This window comes from Dermacentor andersoni, chromosome 5 (assembly GCF_023375885.2).
Source record: "Dermacentor andersoni chromosome 5, qqDerAnde1_hic_scaffold, whole genome shotgun sequence".
Lineage (NCBI taxonomy): Eukaryota > Metazoa > Arthropoda > Arachnida > Ixodida > Ixodidae > Dermacentor > Dermacentor andersoni.
In genome coordinates this window covers 113,431,442-113,447,962 of record NC_092818.1, presented here as the reverse complement: position 1 = coordinate 113,447,962, position 16,521 = coordinate 113,431,442, and the positions used below count along the sequence as shown (strand labels likewise).

Here is a 16,521-nt window from a genome sequence, read left to right as displayed (position 1 = left end):
GAGGTCACGACGTGGAGTTGGCGCGGCTGGCACTCACTTGGCGGAAGGAAGCGCGGCTGGTCGTGAGATTCTTTAGAAGTATCCGCCTCTTTGTTTAAACGAACAGGCAGCTGTTGTGGTCGCGTGGCTCCTTTGTGTAGGGACCGTACGGGAAAATAGTACAGATGCTAGGCCTTCTAGAAGTTCGATTATAGGTAGTTCCGTCACTTATTAGAGAGCTTTAGATTAGGGGGATGCAAGCGTTGAGGCCCGTTAGCGCTCGGGGCCACGGTACTGCGCCTGCGCAGTACCGTGGTATGGGCAGCACCGTGGTACCTTACCAGAATCTCCTTCTTTGTGCTGAGTCTGGTCCAAGTTTTGGAGCCTGGAATGCTTAAGTTACGTAGCTAAAGGGTACACACTTTATTGTGTATGCAACAACAAATTCTGGGAAGTGCAGTAGAAGGGAAGCATTTAATATAGTGCTGCGGAAAGTACATCTTACAATGATGTGATCATCGATAATTGAAGAGGAGATGACCTGACGAAGACGCGTTCCCTTGTTGGGAACGTCATGTCTATAACAGGGCGCGCTGTCGTCAACAAGAAAGCCGCTCGGATTTGTTTAAAAGTTCTGTGTACAAAACAAAACGAGACCCCTTGTCGAAACGCGTCTCCAGTCTGGGGCATCCCTTGTTTGAGGGCTGTTGTTCAGTTTGCCTCCATCTTCCTACGTACCTCTGTGTTTGATGAAAGATCATATTGTGCTTTACACCCGCCGTGGTGGCGTAGTGGCTTTGGCATTGCGCTGTTAAGCCCGAGGGCGCGGGATCGAATCCCGGCCACAGCGGCCGCATTTCGATTGGGGCGAAAAGCAAAAACGCCCGTGTACCGTGCATCGAGTGCACGTTAAGGAACTGACGCTGGTCAAAATTAATCCGGAGTCCCACACTACGGCGTGCCTCATAATTAGATGGTGGTTCTGTAATTTAAAACCACAAAGCTAAATTAAAGAAGTGAAATGTTCTACTTTGGAAAAAGATATTGCAAACGGCAAGCACTTTAAATGTTTCCGTCGTATAATAAATGCTCCTGCAAGCTATATTACGCCTTTAATGATGTTGTATGCAGTCACATACATTGCAAACTTTTAGGAGAACGCCCTACTTCTAGAAATTGTTTACAAGATTTCCGTATTGACAACAATGATTCTGCGATTTATAATGTGTGATTTCCGAGAGCCGGATTTTCTCTTTTCGATTATTCAGACGCCACCGTCAGTAGCGTCACTTACTCAGGGGATCAGTGGAAACGGCCGATGAAATTCCGGCTTCCGTTACATCAATATTTCATAAAGAGGTATCACGAAGATTTCCGTTTTGATATGACGCAGATTACTCTCGCCGCAAATATATATAGACCAGTGTGCCTTTTCAACGCGTCTCGACAGAACAAAACCAGACAGTCTTAAATGTAAACAGTCAACGGCTGCAGTAATAAAACAGTTCTTGCTGTTTCTTTTTTCGCTGCATTCTTCTTCTTTCTTTTTTTCTTGGCTTCGAGGGTAGTATTTTTCACATATTATGGTTGGCATGTCTTCAGTATTATCCGATTATTTCCTTGCTTTCGAGGCATTCGCTATATCGAGGAACGCGCGTCGGCAGCTTTGACTTCAACCCTGCCTTTGACGTGAAGTACGCATAGCATAGCGGCCCCGAAGTTTGATGAGCCGCGTGGAAACTGATCTGCACGTGGTGCCGCCGAACCTCTGCCTCTCCTTCCTTGCTTGCGCGCCTCGTCTTGCAGCGCCTTGATGATGCGCCGTGCACCGCCGGTGGCTGCTTCGACGCGATCCTCTTAATCGCGCCGCCAACAGATTATACGTACAATGAATCCCATCTCCGCTCCCCCATGGGTCCCACCAGAATGCTTCGATCCCCGTGTGTACAACAGCGGCGCGCATCGTGTACTCCTGTGCAGGCGTGTCGCCTACTATATAGCGCAGGTACGCAGGCGAGATCGCGTTGCGTTCGGGTCTCCTAATGATGCGCCGGCACCGAGCCACGAGCGGCACTCATCAGGGCCTGCAGTCCTCGAAGACGGCCGCATCCGAACTTCCCATCTTGCCCGGAAGAGTTTGCCTCGCCGGCGGCCTAACGAGCGCGCCTCGTTAGCCTTTCGTCCCGGGCCGGGGATTCGTTTCGCATTGGTGGCCCTGCGTGCGCTCGTCCGATCAACTTGTGCCGGATGAATCACCCGGGATGAACCTGGCTGATTTCGAAACGCGGTTCTCGTTCGGTTGTCTTCTTGCTCTGTAGCCTTTTCCTTCTTCTTTTTTTCTTCCGCTTGTGTGAGCGCGCTGTCTATTTTCTGGCTGTCGCCGCCCCCCTCATTGGCTCCGGTTCCCTTTAGCGTGTTTGCCGAAACCCACCTGTCGTCGTGGGCATTTACAGCGTGTCGTCCTTCCCGGGCTCATCATCACAGTTTGAGCGCTGTGATTTTGCGCGCTTGTTTGTCGGTATACAGCTCTTTCATCGTGGATTTTGCTGCTTGCTGTTTTCTTGCATGACAGTCAATGTATAAGGTTGTATATTTCTCCATAGCGCGCGCGCACACGCGCACACGCACACGCGCACAGAGAGCTAGAGACAGAAAAAGAAAGCTTTCTGTATTGTCTTAGGCTGGTATATCATCTTAAATCGCGATCAAATTGGCAATATACTTTGGCTGTGTTAAGTACGCATAAAGAGAACGGTGTAAATTTGAAAGAACGAAAACACGTGCATGCGCATCCTGCGCGTCTATCCGGATCTTTCTTGCGGATGCCTTCTTCATTCTTTTTAACTTATTTACGGTTGTTTGCACGTATGCCTTTCAAGTAAAGTGCGGGAATAAAAGTGTGTTCTTCCTCGGGGAGAACTCTATTTGCCTAGCCGCCGCTTTCGGGTTCGAGATGAATGCGAATGTGATATTCACTGGTCCACGCGCCACTCTCTTCGCGGAGTCCCCTCCTCCCTCCCCTCTTTTCTCCTTGAATATAGCGTTGTCACTTCTCTCTTTAGCTGGTACCTCTGTGGGGGGTTTATGGCGATTCCCGTTGCGTGTTTATCCCAGAGGGCATCAATGTACAAAATAAAATAATAATAAAGTGCCGACACTTTCCGTGCGAATACATGAGTTCTCGCTTCCCGCACGTGAGCAATGCTGGCAACACTGAACGAAATAATTTGCTTGGCGAAGAGTGTAAATATGGCATGCGTAAATAAAACTTTCGTTTCGATAGAAAAACAAGTCCTTCCCGCTCCTTGCAGGCATGCGCGAATGCCCACTTCTTAAACTATGTCTGCTGCGAAACTGCTTTGTCAAAGCTTACTGTTTCTCATGGCCATTCTCGCTATCTTAATTCTCTCTCTTGTCTAATAACTATAGCACTGTAGCTCCCTATTCCAAAGCAAACGTCAATATCGACGCTCCGCCTGTGGAGATCGTCGCTGTCTGTTGACTAATGTCGACTGCGCTCCAAAGAGCTAATAGGCTCCAGGATCCTGATTCCTTTGTGGGTAACCTTATGGGATTTCTAGCGGAGAACATAACCTCGTAATCCGTGGGTAACAGCTCTTTCTCTATTCCCGAAGACGTCCACGTTGCAAGCGCTGTGCTAACATTCAGGCAGCTCAGAGATAGGCGTGTGGATTCGGAAATGCGTCCTTTAGTACTGTGATGTGGCCAGACTGTTTTCCTTTTCATGATGTCGACCCTGGAAACACAACCCGACATGGGCTAGCCCAAGGACGGAGCAGCGATGCGTGCGCCCGCAGAACAAAGCAGAAACGCGTCGACCAATACCGCCGCGCTTCGAAGCCAAAGTGGCCACGAGAGAGATACAGCGCGACCCTGATTCGGTCCATTTGTTCTCGCCAATCGCACTCTCTGCGATGCGGCTTCTTTCGTGGCCTTGCGTGTTTTTGGACTTTCGCTCTCTTGTGCCCGCGAACGCAGCCGAGGGAAGAGATCTGGCGCCCGAATGGGGATGTGGTGGCCATTTCTGAGCGTCGGTTGTGCGGCTGCCGCAGCCGCAGCTAGTTTGCGTGGCCGAGCCGGGTCATTGGGAAACGTTTTCGCTTTGCAGCGAGCGAGTGGAACGCGGCCCGGGGTTTCCGGAGAATAGGAAGCGTCGGGCAATGATTAGCCGCATCGGCATTGCAAATGACCTTCATGGATGCGCTGATGGATGTTCCAATTAGGAGTACGATTTAACGAGACGGCGGCATTCTCCGGTTCAGGCCGGGATTGGCGGTCTGTTCGCTTTCCCGGTTCGTCCCCTTCTTTTTTGCCTCGCGTGTGCGTGTATGTGTGCGCGCATGTGTGCGTGCGTGAGCGCTTTTGTGATCTCTGTTGTGGTACCTTTGTAACCGTGCAGTGACGTTTGTGCTGCGCGAGCTCGTTACTTATCCGGTGACTTCGATGAGAAACTGAAGTGAGCGGAGGTAATGCTTGAACACCGTGTTTCTAATGGATCGACACTTGTTCTCGACCGAGGTTTACTTGCGAGAGAAAGCAGCGTACGATTCGTGGGGATCATTGTGGAGATCTGTTGACGACCCCAAATGTAAGGCTTGTTGCCAGTAATGACGACTCATTGTGTACTGTATGCGTGCACAATATTCCAGCATGAAAAAAAAAATTATTTTTTCTTGCTTCTTTCTTATCCTACATTTGAAACATTCCTACAATAATTTTAATTAATTCTTTTTCAGCTAACGTGTTTGTAAAGAGAAGTATAGTAAACAGCTGCAGTGCGTGTTTAGCAGTTTTGATCTCTACTGGATGTATTTTGGTAGTGGTCGTGTAAGATTGGCATTCAGGGTAAGCTGAACGCCTTGTGCTGTTCGTTTTGTTGTCTCTGATTGCAAAGGTAACAGCTTGTGGCCATTTCACGATATGGCGCGCTTGAGTGTTTAGCTACCAAGGGTGGAATCGCGACATTGTTCGCTCTATAAAGTATTGGGCGTCGTAGTTAAGGAACAGCGTGAAGAAGTGGATACCGCTGGAGGAATGTAAAATAGGTGATCACCGCTTGACTCTGCAATTCTTACTTCCGCCTTCTTAAAACTGCGTTGCAACCGCAAGAGCGCACACATAGCTCGCAAATAGTTTCCACACCTCTGGTGATTGTCTTAAATGCTGATAAGGACACGCGTTATATATGCTCGAAAACGTGAAAAATGAAGATAGATAGGGTGAATTTATTACGTTTATTCTGCTCCTTATTATGTGATAAGGGGCAGCATTCACAGAAGGTTTTCGTTCATAAAAGCTATCAACCATCGGCCCGCTGCCTTTGTTGGTAATATGTTCCACGTTACCATTTTCTGGGACTTGCTCTTACTATAGAATTGTTCGTTAGACCATATTCCAGCCAATCGTGATGCGGGACATACTATTAGTGAAGATGGCCAGCCAATAGTAAAAGGGCACTTACGAATCAAAAGCTTTCTGGATTCGACTCTTGATCTTTATGCGGTCTTTGTCTTTGCTGTGCACCCACGTGTTATTTACTGTTCGCGTTCTTTCCTCCCAAACCGCTTTCTATTTCGCAGCCAACGGACAGCGGGCCGTGACCCCGGACGTGTCGAACTCATCCGTTTCTACTCGGTGTCAGGACAGAAAAGCGAGTCTCCGAAGCCTTAGCGCGGAAGAAAAGGATCCCTTTTCTCGCTAGAAGACCAACCGAGTGGCAAAAATACCGCGTTTCTGAAGCCGAAAGCAAAAGTGTCAGGGCGGAGGTCTGGAGAAGTGGCAGAGTGAAGGCGAGAAAGCGAAGGGAGATGTATTTCTTTCTCTCCCCCCCCCCCTTTTTTTTTTTTTTTGTAACGCAGACAGTTCACGCTGTTTCTTTGCTAACGATGCAGTCAGAAGAGCAAACCTGAGTAAAGCAAGAGAGAACTAGGAGGAGTTTGGGGAAGGAAACAGCGGATAAGTGTGAGCTTCCAAATCCTCGCCGTTCATCTTTCTTACGCAAAAGGCGAAGAATCCGCGCAGCACCGCGCGCACTCTCCAGACAGCTTCTCGCGCAGCTTTCTCTCCACCGTCACTGTCGTCTGCCTCCTCCTCTCCCTCTTTGTTTTCTTTTCCTCCTATATTGGCTTTATTCTCTGTTCGTCTGCTCTTTTATTTTCCCCGAATCTACTCCGTGCTTTCTCGGCGCCTCGGTTTGCTTCTCTATCCTGGCAGACAGTTAAAAAGAGAAAAGGAAACAAGGAAGTGTCTTCAAAGACCAGCTTGTTTTTCTTTTTTTTGAACCTGCTCGTCTGTGTGGCAGTAACGGTAGGTTCATCGTGTCGCCAGCTTCCGCCCCCCTGCTGTCTTTTGCTTTTCTGTCGCCGCGTGTGCCACAGGCCCACAGACGAACACACACACACGCACTCAGTCGTCGGCGTCTTTGACCCGGGTTTACGCTCCCGAGCGCGGTGTGCAGACTGCCGTCGCACCGCTGCTGCTGCACCCCTTGCGTTTTGTTCTCCAGCTCCGCATCCTGCCTTACGCTGCCTCCGTCGACAATAGATCCTAATGCGCCTTGTCGCTTATGAGTTCTATTATAAAGTCGTTCCCTTCCTTCCTCAAACTGGGGAGGAAGCCGGGGAGGCGTCGGTTGCGTCCCGTGTTTCTTCGGTGGGTTATAACTTCGAGGCTTGCTTTTCCCGCTCGTGTTTCTTTTCGCTCCCGAGTCCGTGCGTGTGTGTGTGTGTGTGCCCTCTTGGCTTCACCGCCCTCCCCTCTCCCACTTAACATCTGTCACAATTCGCCTTCGGGAGGGAGCTCCTGCAGCTGCTGCAAAGCTTAGTCGAATGAAAAGGAATCGCGTCGTGATTAAAACAACATGAGAGATTTTAAAGGGAGCAGCAGTGAAGTCAGCGTTTTCCTCTTCGCATCCTCGACGGGACGTCGTCGCCGTTTTCTGGTCTTTCTTTCTTTCTTTCTTTCTTTCTTTCTTTCTTTCTTTCTTTCTTTCTTTCTTTCTTTCTTTCTTTCTTTCTTTCTTTTGTTTTTCATTCTTTTCCGTATCGCGACGCCTTGATAGAGCCATGCCTCCTCTTCCAAGACAGGAGCTGCTGGAGGTCCTTGTGGGTGGTTTCCGTGGAGTCCGCTTATGCTCCGGCTAGGTTTTCCTTTCCTTTTCTCTTTTCTTTTTTCTCGAGAGAACGCTTATTTTTTGTTCCTTGCGCACTTGAGACGGCATCTGTCGTTGTCGTCCTTGTCGCACTGATGGGCGCGCGAAACATGAGGGTGCGCGGTGGAATTGCGCGCAGGATATCTGTCACGGGTGGTTCGGTTGGTGCTTGTGTTTCTGTCGGGTGTGAAGAGCATGTTTCGTTTAAGCGCGCTGTCCTTTTTCTGTCTTTTTTTTCTTTTTTATTCTATTTTTATCGCCTTCCTCCATCTGACATTATGCACATTTCGCATCTAGCAGCAGCCGAATCATTTCTGTCCTTACGCTCTTTAGCAAAGAGAGAGAAAAAAAAAAAGGACGAACAGGAACGCAACGCCTGCAGTGTTGTCCTCTTTTCAAGGTTGGAATGTCTTCTCTGTTGTATAGGGATGCTGTGCTCGTCGAGAGCTCGCGCTAACTGTAATCTCTATCAGCACCGGCGGTCCGTCGCGCGTGCGTTTACGTTTCAAGATAACAGATTGAACACGATAGCAGATTAACGCGGCGGAAAACAAAGCTAGCTTGGCGAATTTTTTTTCTATGGACGTCTTTTTAACCGTTGAATTTTTCAGAGGGCGCATGTTAGGCTCTGCCTCCTTTATTATTTTTTATTTTTCTTTATTTTTTATTATCTTTTTTAATCCAAGGGTCGGACGTTGTTCAGTCATTGTTTAGCATGAGGAAATATTATACCTGGACATCTAGTGGCCGCTATCGCAAAACGTGCCTGCATTATGTATGTTTTTTTTTCTGTTCTTAGTGAATGGCAGCGTTTATTCATGCTGTTCAAATGATCTGCCGCACAGTTTTCTTTTGAAAGTGTCGGACAGACTGTTGTTTACTGATAGCCAGATTTTTTTTTTTTTTACACTTTTAAATTCGTGCACTACCGAGAAACTGTGCTTCGATGTTTTGAGGAGCTTTACACAACGCTTTTGACAGTTCTGGAGCCAAATTTAAAGTTTAATAAATTGTTCAGTATTTGATAACATCTGGCTGACCCCGCGAAAGAATAATAAGACCAGACTGGCCGCGAGATATTTAGCGCCGCGTCCCTGCATTCATCCTCGCAGCGGGGAACCGGAGGTCCATGTTCTGCCTCGAAAACATAGCTATACACTGTCTTCTTTCTTTCTTTCTTTCTTTCTTTCTTTCTTTCTTTCTTTCTTTCTTTCTTTCTTTACTGCTTAGAAAAAACAAGAAGGCGATTACTCGCTCCTCGCGAACAGCGTCATGTCCCAAAGGCCTCCCGGTTTCGGCTGCATGCTAGTACTTTTCGCATCTCTAATTTCGAATCGTAATCCGATTAGTCGGAAGCGTTATGCACGCGTCTGTTTGTTTGTGTTTAAAATTCGTATTCTGGTGCTGCAGTGCAAAAGTTCAATAACTGGTGAAAACCGGGAGCTCTTTTCTTCTTGATTATGTGCATCCGTGTCTCACTTCCTGAAATGTTTATACTGGGATTATATTGGTGCCGGCTTTCTCTTGTAGCGTTGCGCTGCTGCTACTGGCACGAAGCGAAGCGGGAGAAAATAAATAAAATTAAGATAAATGAATAACAACAATAATAAATGGGTGTGGGTGGAATAGCGGATTGCAGTGCCCCGGAAATGGTGTCGTTTTCTTCGTCTTTCTTTCTTTCTTTTTTTCTTTCTTTCTCCTTAATCCGCGCTCGGCTGTTTTGGCTTCATTTCTGACTGAGTGGGTCAGAGCCGCCGCCCAGGGGCGTCGCTGGGGCGCGCTTCTGGTTTCAATTATCGAGTTTGGACCTCGAAAAGGAGAGCATATTAGAAAGACAGAAATGAGGTGAAACTGCCGCGCAGAGAACGGCGAACGCGTGCCGCCGATCGCTAATTGCGATAACCGATATGACCGGACCGTAGAATATTGAGAAAGAAACGACCAGGTCACACCGGGACGACGTTTGTGAGAGCGGAAATAAAGAAATGAAAAAGAAGAAAAGAATGGAAGGCGACTTGAATTGGTACGGTGGAAAGGAGGTTAGGGCTAAATGCGCTTGCCGGTAGGCATTAAGAAAAAAAAAATTTGAGAGAGAAGAGAACCGGTGTTTGAGTTCAGCAGAACGACGCTGAGGCGCGTGTCGTGAGGAATGAGATTAAAGCAGAGCCATTGTGTGGATTCTGGATTAAAGCGGCCAGAGCACAACAGCGCAGAAGGAAGAGGGGGTAAATATAAAGTATGGTTGCCGGTGAAATAGAATTCTCGGGGCCAGCATGACGGAGAAGGTTATGGCAAAGGGACCAAAATTCAACGCAAATGTAAAAAATAAAATAAAAATAAAAAGAAAAGCAAACTAAAGAAAGAAGGAGAAGTTATAGCGAGACCGGCGAGTTTCGGAGTCGTAAAATTAAACCCTGGCGAGCGAGATCGCGTGGTGCGCGCGGTCATTTCCTAATTGGAAATGTCGGACGCACTGGCGGAGCCATTTTCGGGCGTTCTATGTACGCGCGCGCTGTTCTCGTGCCAAAGTTAGGAAGCCGCGGCGGCGGCGGCAGCCGTATTGGTTCGGACGGCTGCTCTGTAGCTGGCTCTTTTTCTTTCTCTTTTTTTTCTTTTCTGCCGGCGTATTTCTACTGGCGTTCATTGACCGTAATGCCTTCACCCCCCCCACGCCGCCATCCTTATTTTACCCTTCTTGTTCGTTTCGACGTGAAGAGCAGAGGGTACACGCTGCAGCTCGCGCTCTGAACGGTAATCGCTTCGAGACCGGGAGTGCGTAAGGAAGTTTTGCAGAAGCACCGGGGAGGGCAAGAGCTCGGGGGCCCGGGCGATTTGGAAGAAACGCAGCTTCCGCGCAGGGGGCATTGCGCGTGTGGCTCGTGCAGGCAGGAGGGATTTGCGGAAACGTTGTACATAAGCACACCGGCTTCGGGCTCACGCCGTCCTCCGGTTGCTTTAGGAGAGGAACGTTCCACCGGGGAAAGTAGCCTGGGAGCCCATTTTTTTTTTTTTTTTCAGGGAGTTAGCGAAGATTTAGAATGTTCGCTGGGGCGCAGTTTAGGTACTGCATGAAGCGAACGTGCTTCAACTTGGTCCCCGCTTTGCTGTTCGATTTTGGATCTGCGTTTTCTATGCGTGTTTGTAACGATTGTGCGTTTGGAATGATACGTACATGTGGCTTATCGTGCTGGCGAAGGAAAATTGTAGCCTCCGTTGCCGCGGGCCGAATGGTACATGGATTTTTTTAAAAACTGTTCTCCGCAGCGTGGCCATAATCGTGTATGTCCAGTGGCCGCGTCAAGTACAACTTACTATAACTGTTCTAAGCGTCGTTTTGGGTGGGCGATGGTGTGAACGTCTGGTTCGGGGTGCCTGTATTTTGCAGTGTGCATGGCGTACAACATCTCGGCGGGGGTCGGAACGCTTTTTCTGATTTAAAGAAAAGAAAAAAGAAAGATTTCACAGACTCATAGTTATTGACGCAAACGCAGAACTTGCTAAAGTCCTTGCTCAATATTTTCGCACAGATTTAAAGATTTTCCGTCCTATCCTATTCGGTCTCGCTGGCATAGTAAACTTTGACCACAGTCTGCCATTGTAAGTGTTCGCGTACTTTGGCGTACAGTTTTCGTCCAAGCTCTGCGTTCCACTGAGCGATGAACAAAATTTCTCAGCAGCCTTTTTTTTTTTCGCCATGCTGCAGCAGTAAGACTGATGTTAAAAGGAGGCACAAGCTTCTAGTGCTCATTCTTTAGTACTTGAAACCAACGAAAATTTTAACAAGTCCTGAGCATGCGCCTCGAGCACAGGTGTCCGACCGAGTGCGTAATGGCTTTGAAACCTTGGACTAGAACACTGCATTGTGCGTGCAGTATTCTAGACTGGTCATGCGCTATCGTGCATGATTATGCGTGCAGTGGGATAGGTCTGGTCATGCGCTATTGTGACTCGGGATTGATGATGAGAGACGGACTCCTTCAGCAGACGAAGAGGAGACGAAATCTTTATACAGTGTGCACAGATATAACCGGTAATAGCATACAAGTAGCGGTAAGAGCGCACCAGACCGACGGCGCGGCTGATGGCGACTCTCTCCTAAGAATGGGCCGCTGCTACCTCATATCCATTTGGCGACCCATCGTCGGCAGGAATGAGGCGGGGCGGGTGCTGACGTCATCCTCGTCGCGTTCCTCTTTCGTCGCAGTAGATTAAGTCTTGGTGCTGTGCGCCATCGGACTCCTCAGTTCGACCCACAGAAAGGGGTCGGCAGTTTCGTGGAACTTTGAAGGTTGTCAGTCACCAGGGCAACCACTTCAGAAGAACGAGGAGGGGAGAGGAGGGGGTTGCGTCCGTTGCCTCGATGACAGGCACGCAATGTGGCACAACAGCGCCCGGCGACTTCAAGTGGTTTGAATATAAATGCTCGTGGTATATATTCTTCCTGCGCTGGATGGCTAATCAGCTACGGACTTGCGTCCTGTTCCGCTCGCGGCGCGTGTCGTTTTATTCGCACGTCTCGCGCTGCGCTTTCTGGGGTGACGCACCGAACGGCGCATCTCGATGTTTTACGTTTTCTAAACTCTGCTAAAAGACGACGTAATGGCTGACCAATTGCCGGAATTCCCGCAACGCTGAGTCCGCCTGCAGCAATCATCATCATCATGATTCTTGCATGCATAGATTACAGAAAAGACGGAGAAATAAAGACCTGGAAGAAACACGGAAGTCGCCGTGTTTTGCGGATGCCGCTCACCTGTCGCGCATATTTAAGCTCTCAACAAGCAGGGAATCCTCGATCCGTCCCTCTCTTTATTTTTCTTTAATCTCTTTGTCTCTTGCATAATCTTGCACCTGTTTGTGAACGCATGGCGCAACAATTCACGTCGTGTGGCCGCTCACATGACACCACTCAGTTTCGCCTCAGCTAGACGTTGCGAATAACTTTAGGACAGTGCATGTCCTTTAAGCAATTTATTCGAATTCTTTATGCTTCGTGTCTTTTTCTTTTTTCTACATCGTCGCTTTCGTCGCTTTCTTCGGAAACAACATTTTATGTGAATCGCCAGGAAAATATTTCTGGCTTTCACTAAAGAAACTCCTTTTTTTTCTTTTCTCACTGCAAAGAGATACAGCTGCGTGGGAAGGCCTAATCATTTGACGCAATGTTGCCTTGCCACACCGCGAAAAGCCCCTGCGCTAGTGATTCAGTTGTAAACACAACCCAAGGACGTTTGTCTCTCGCTTTCTCCCCGTCCTCCTTTTCTTTTTTCTTCCCGCACTGCCGTATAAACGTCGTTGTCGTGGCCCTCATCGAATGTCGCGCGGCGGTGTCGCCCGTATAGCGCAGATTGCGTTGGGAACGGTGGCGCGTTCCAGAGCTCGTTACAGCGCTTCCTTTCGGCGCTTCCGTCTCGGTGGGCGGCGACGTCGACTCGAGCGCACGCTGCCGGCGTCGCCCTGTCTCCCAAGGGAGGCGAACTCGTTAAACTTAAGCGCGGCCCCTCTTTCTTCGCTCTTCGTTTGTTCTCCAACGTCAGTTCCGAGGCTTCGTCTTCGCTCGACGCTATACTCTTGGTGACCGTGTTTCCTTCCGAGATTTACTTTACTGTTGTTTGTTTCGCGGCGCATCTGACCTCAAGAGCGGGTGAGCGAGCGTACGCCAGCTGGTGTGCTGTGCGGCTTATTCGTGAGCGGTGAGCACGAATTGCGTTAACTGATGCTATGGTGCTGAAGCTTGTCTTATGCCACCCTTTGTTGTTTCTCTGCTGTTCGTGTGCGCAGAGCTGTCTGCTTCCTCGCCTGTCGCTCCTCGGACCGCTCTTCTTCTTGCCTGATCACTTGGACGTGTGGCCGCGAACATGTAATTTGCGATTCGCTGTCCTGCAGCGCACCCTTGCGGCCGTGCCGTTCCTCTCGGACAGTCAGTCCCCTTGGGTGCTGACGCGCGCGTTCTTCCTCTATGCCCTCTGCTTAATTCTGCTTTCTTGAGTGTCCCTCCCTGTTGCCATGGAGAAAGTTTGGCGTCCCGGCGGCCGCGTTGAGGGGGCTTAGTTCGTAATACAAGTTTATTTCTGTTCATGTGGCTCCTTAACCGCGCGGGGCCTTGAGTAACGTACGGCAAATCCTCGTGGCACCGCGGTGTCTCATTTCTCGCGGTCTTCTCTTGCCTCCATTTTGCGGCGGCTCAACGCAAAGCGGTGGTCGGGGGGCGGCGCACTTTTTGTCTTGAATAATGGATGCGTTGGCGCAAGTGCCTGCATGAAAAATTCACCATGGAAACGCTCTGCGGCGCTTCGTCGTATATTCGTGGCAACTTCGTCGGGCACCGTCGTGCTTAGTCATTGGCCGACGCGTCACTGAGTGAAAAGCTGTCTGCAACGGCGGTCTTGGTTGGTCTTTGTAGCGCGCTGTGCGCGAGAGTACTTTGAACAATACGAGTCGGGCGGCACGCCTGCGGTTGGTTCGGAGGAGGCGTTCTTGATGTCTAGCTTATATAGGGCTCGGTACCGAGAAGCGGGAACGCGCAGCACGCAGGAGCGGAAGCCTCGCGAGGATGAGTTATCGGTGCCGCCTGACAAACAGAGGACGACGTTCTTGTTTGCAAACGAGAATGTTGACCTCGCAATTTCTCCCAAGACGGAAGACGGGCGTCCCGTCGTAAGCTTCACTGCAAGGCTCGCAACGAGTATTTACTTGTCCCTCTTTCTCTTTTTTTCCTTCTCTCCCTCTTCCCCGCTTGCAGAAGATAATTCGCGCGCTCTTAGCGTGAAACAAGATTCTCGCGCCAGCGAACAAAGTGCTTCTTTCTGTTCTCGTCCTCCTACTGCTTTCTTTTGTTTTTTTCCCTCCTTTCTTTCTCGCTTTTGATCACCCACCTGCGTACTCTCGTGCTGCTTTGAACGTAGATTTTTCCCCCCTCTTTCTTGCTAGCAAAACTGGAGCGTGTAGAAAAGGACGTTCCTCCATTCTGCCTTTTTCCTTTGATTTTCTTTTCGATTACGTCTCTCGGGCTTTTACGTTTGTTCCAGACTCTCTTAAGAGTCTTAGCTCCGCTGTGATGCAGTACTTTTGCTCGTGATAAGCAAATAACTCCTTAAGGGAACGTTTTGTGCTACTTGGCTCGCGCGTCGCGTTGCCTTATTCATTACTCGACGCTAGTCGCTCAAATTAAATCCCCGACTTGCGAGATGTGTTTGCCCTCTCAAATACATTCTTCCGTTTTCTTTTGTCCCCCTCCTTATTTGCTTTTTTCTTTAAATCTTAGTCGTGTTTCTCGCCGACGACATCCGAAGAGAGGGCTTGCTTGCCTTGCGCACTGTTGGTTAACTGTTCCACGTAAGTTGTTTTTCTTACATCTTGAGGCTTCGGGCCGACACGAAGAACGTACAGTCGTGGACAGAATAAAATGGACCACGGTATCTCCGAAAACGTTCAATTCCCGAGCAGCCTGTAGCAGTAACCAGTTAAACTGCCCACGACAACGTTGTTAGCATATTCTAGTCGAGGTCCAAAATGCAAATACCAGATTGCGTTGTGATGTTGCGGAGATATTCAGCTTTTTCTTAGATTTCATGGTCCATAATATTCTGTCCACGACTGTACGTGGTATTAATGTTACCACTTAACTCTTTCGACGTGCCGTTAATCCAGCCGAGCTTATATCTGGATCGTATTTGCGCCAATAGTTGCAGTGGCTTTTGGCTAGGTCGTTTTGCTTTCACTTTGTATCTGTGGTTTAGTGTTGAGAGAAAAAAAAAAGGAAAAAGAAGACGTGAGCTGCTGCTTACTGCGTGTTAGGTTTCGCCTTGCTCTTAACTGCCCATAGGTACTTCATGCGGGCGGATCTTCACGGATTTCTTGACATTGAGAGATAGGCTGTATCCTTGTAGAAAGCATCTGCGAAGAACATAGCGCACGTATTACAAGCTTTTCTAAGAGTTGAGACCGACTAACCACAGCTTTTCGCGATGTCTGAAGACGTCTCTCTCTTTCTTTCTTTCTTTCTTTCTTTCTTTCTTTCTTTCTTTCTTTCTTTCTTTCTTTCTTTCTTTCTTTTCAGTGCGAAGTTACATCTTGACAATTTTTACTTCAACGCATAAATAGTTCTCATGGCGTTCTCAGTTATGCTTGGGCCTACCTTCACCTCCTCGGCCACGTAGCGAGTTGGACTTCCGAGAACGAGGTCACCACCCGATACGCTGCTGCTGATCCACGTGCCACGCCGGTATAAGGTTCGACGTCGCGGCGCGCCTCTATACATCGGGCACCGTCAAAAGAAAGAAAGAAGACGCGTTTACCGGGGAGTCCCTTCCTGTGGGGCCACTGCAATTTGCCGCCACGCCCGAGGAAGCGACAGGGCAATGTTGGGACGGAACTACCGCGCTTCGCTGGGCGCCCGTCTCCGCATCCTTCCGGCGGCCGGGCACTGCCTGGTTAGTCTTTGTCCGTTCGTTTCCCGAGCTCTGGCGTCTCCGGTCTCTCTCTCTCTCTCCTTTCCCGATGTGGCACGGAACGGCCACCACCGCCGCCTCGTCCTCCGGGGCTCTCGTTTTCCCGCCGCCGCTCTCCGTTGCGGTGCTGCGGATGTGACGATGGAGGGGGCCCGCATTCCGAGCTTCATTTATTAGCGCGGTGCCGGCCTCGCCGCCAAACTTGATTATTGCCTGCGCCGCAGCCATCGCGCTGCAGATGTGGCATCGCCCGCCGCCTCGCGGTCTCCTATTCGCCCTTTTCTGTTCCCCCGCTTACTTTTCTGATTAATATTTTTTTTTCCCCGGTGCAGTAAGGGTGAGCGACGAGACAAGGGCCAGAGACCGTATGCAACGCACCGCTTTCCGGTTTTCTTCTAGCGTTCTAGATATATCCTTCCCGTTTCCAGACAACCGTGTAACTTTTCGGTTAGCATTTGTTGTCGCCGTAACCTCGCGGAAATGCGCATAGATGCTGCTGTCACTGACGCACACCTTTTCGTATGCCTTTCTGCGCGTTGATTGTTAAACAGAGCCGTAGTTTGTGGCCCGCCGCCGCCATCTTGTCTATCTTCTTGCGCACCGTTTCATTTTTTTTCTTAAACTTTCCCACCTTCATGAGTGATGTCTGATGGAATTAATAAACTCCGCCGCCGCCGCCATCCTATAGGTCATGATGTTTACTCTCTCATCGGCATCTTTGCCCGCGCCGATCGGAGCGGCCGATCGATTTAGTAAAACTTACAAGGAGTTGCCTTCACGAATGCCTACTCAGCACTAATTGGAATGGCTGATAGTCCTGCATGTGATGTTTGCGGATGAGAGGAGAACATTGACCTCCTATTGTGTCATTGTCCTGAATTTCAAGCACAAAGACAGTCTTTGTCCAACACATTGAGGAAA

At 49.3% G+C, this 16,521-nt stretch overlaps 2 protein-coding genes across 4 annotated transcripts in view; one reads left to right on the top strand and one right to left on the bottom strand.

The window, feature by feature from the left end:
* The window catches only part of timeout (circadian regulator timeout), a 316,230-nt gene that overhangs the window by 135,579 nt on the left and 164,130 nt on the right, over positions 1–16,521 (top strand). The window lies entirely within an intron of this gene.
* The window catches only part of LOC126531066 (uncharacterized), a 141,489-nt gene that overhangs the window by 64,463 nt on the left and 60,505 nt on the right, over positions 1–16,521 (bottom strand). Inside the window, exon 1 of one of the 3 annotated variants that reach the window (XM_072288267.1) lies at positions 14,938–16,215. The exons of the other annotated variants lie outside the window; for them this stretch is intronic. The gene's annotated coding sequence lies outside the window, so the exon portion shown is untranslated. Of the gene's footprint in view, positions 1–14,937; positions 16,216–16,521 lie in introns of those variants that run through there. 3 annotated transcript variants of the gene reach the window in all.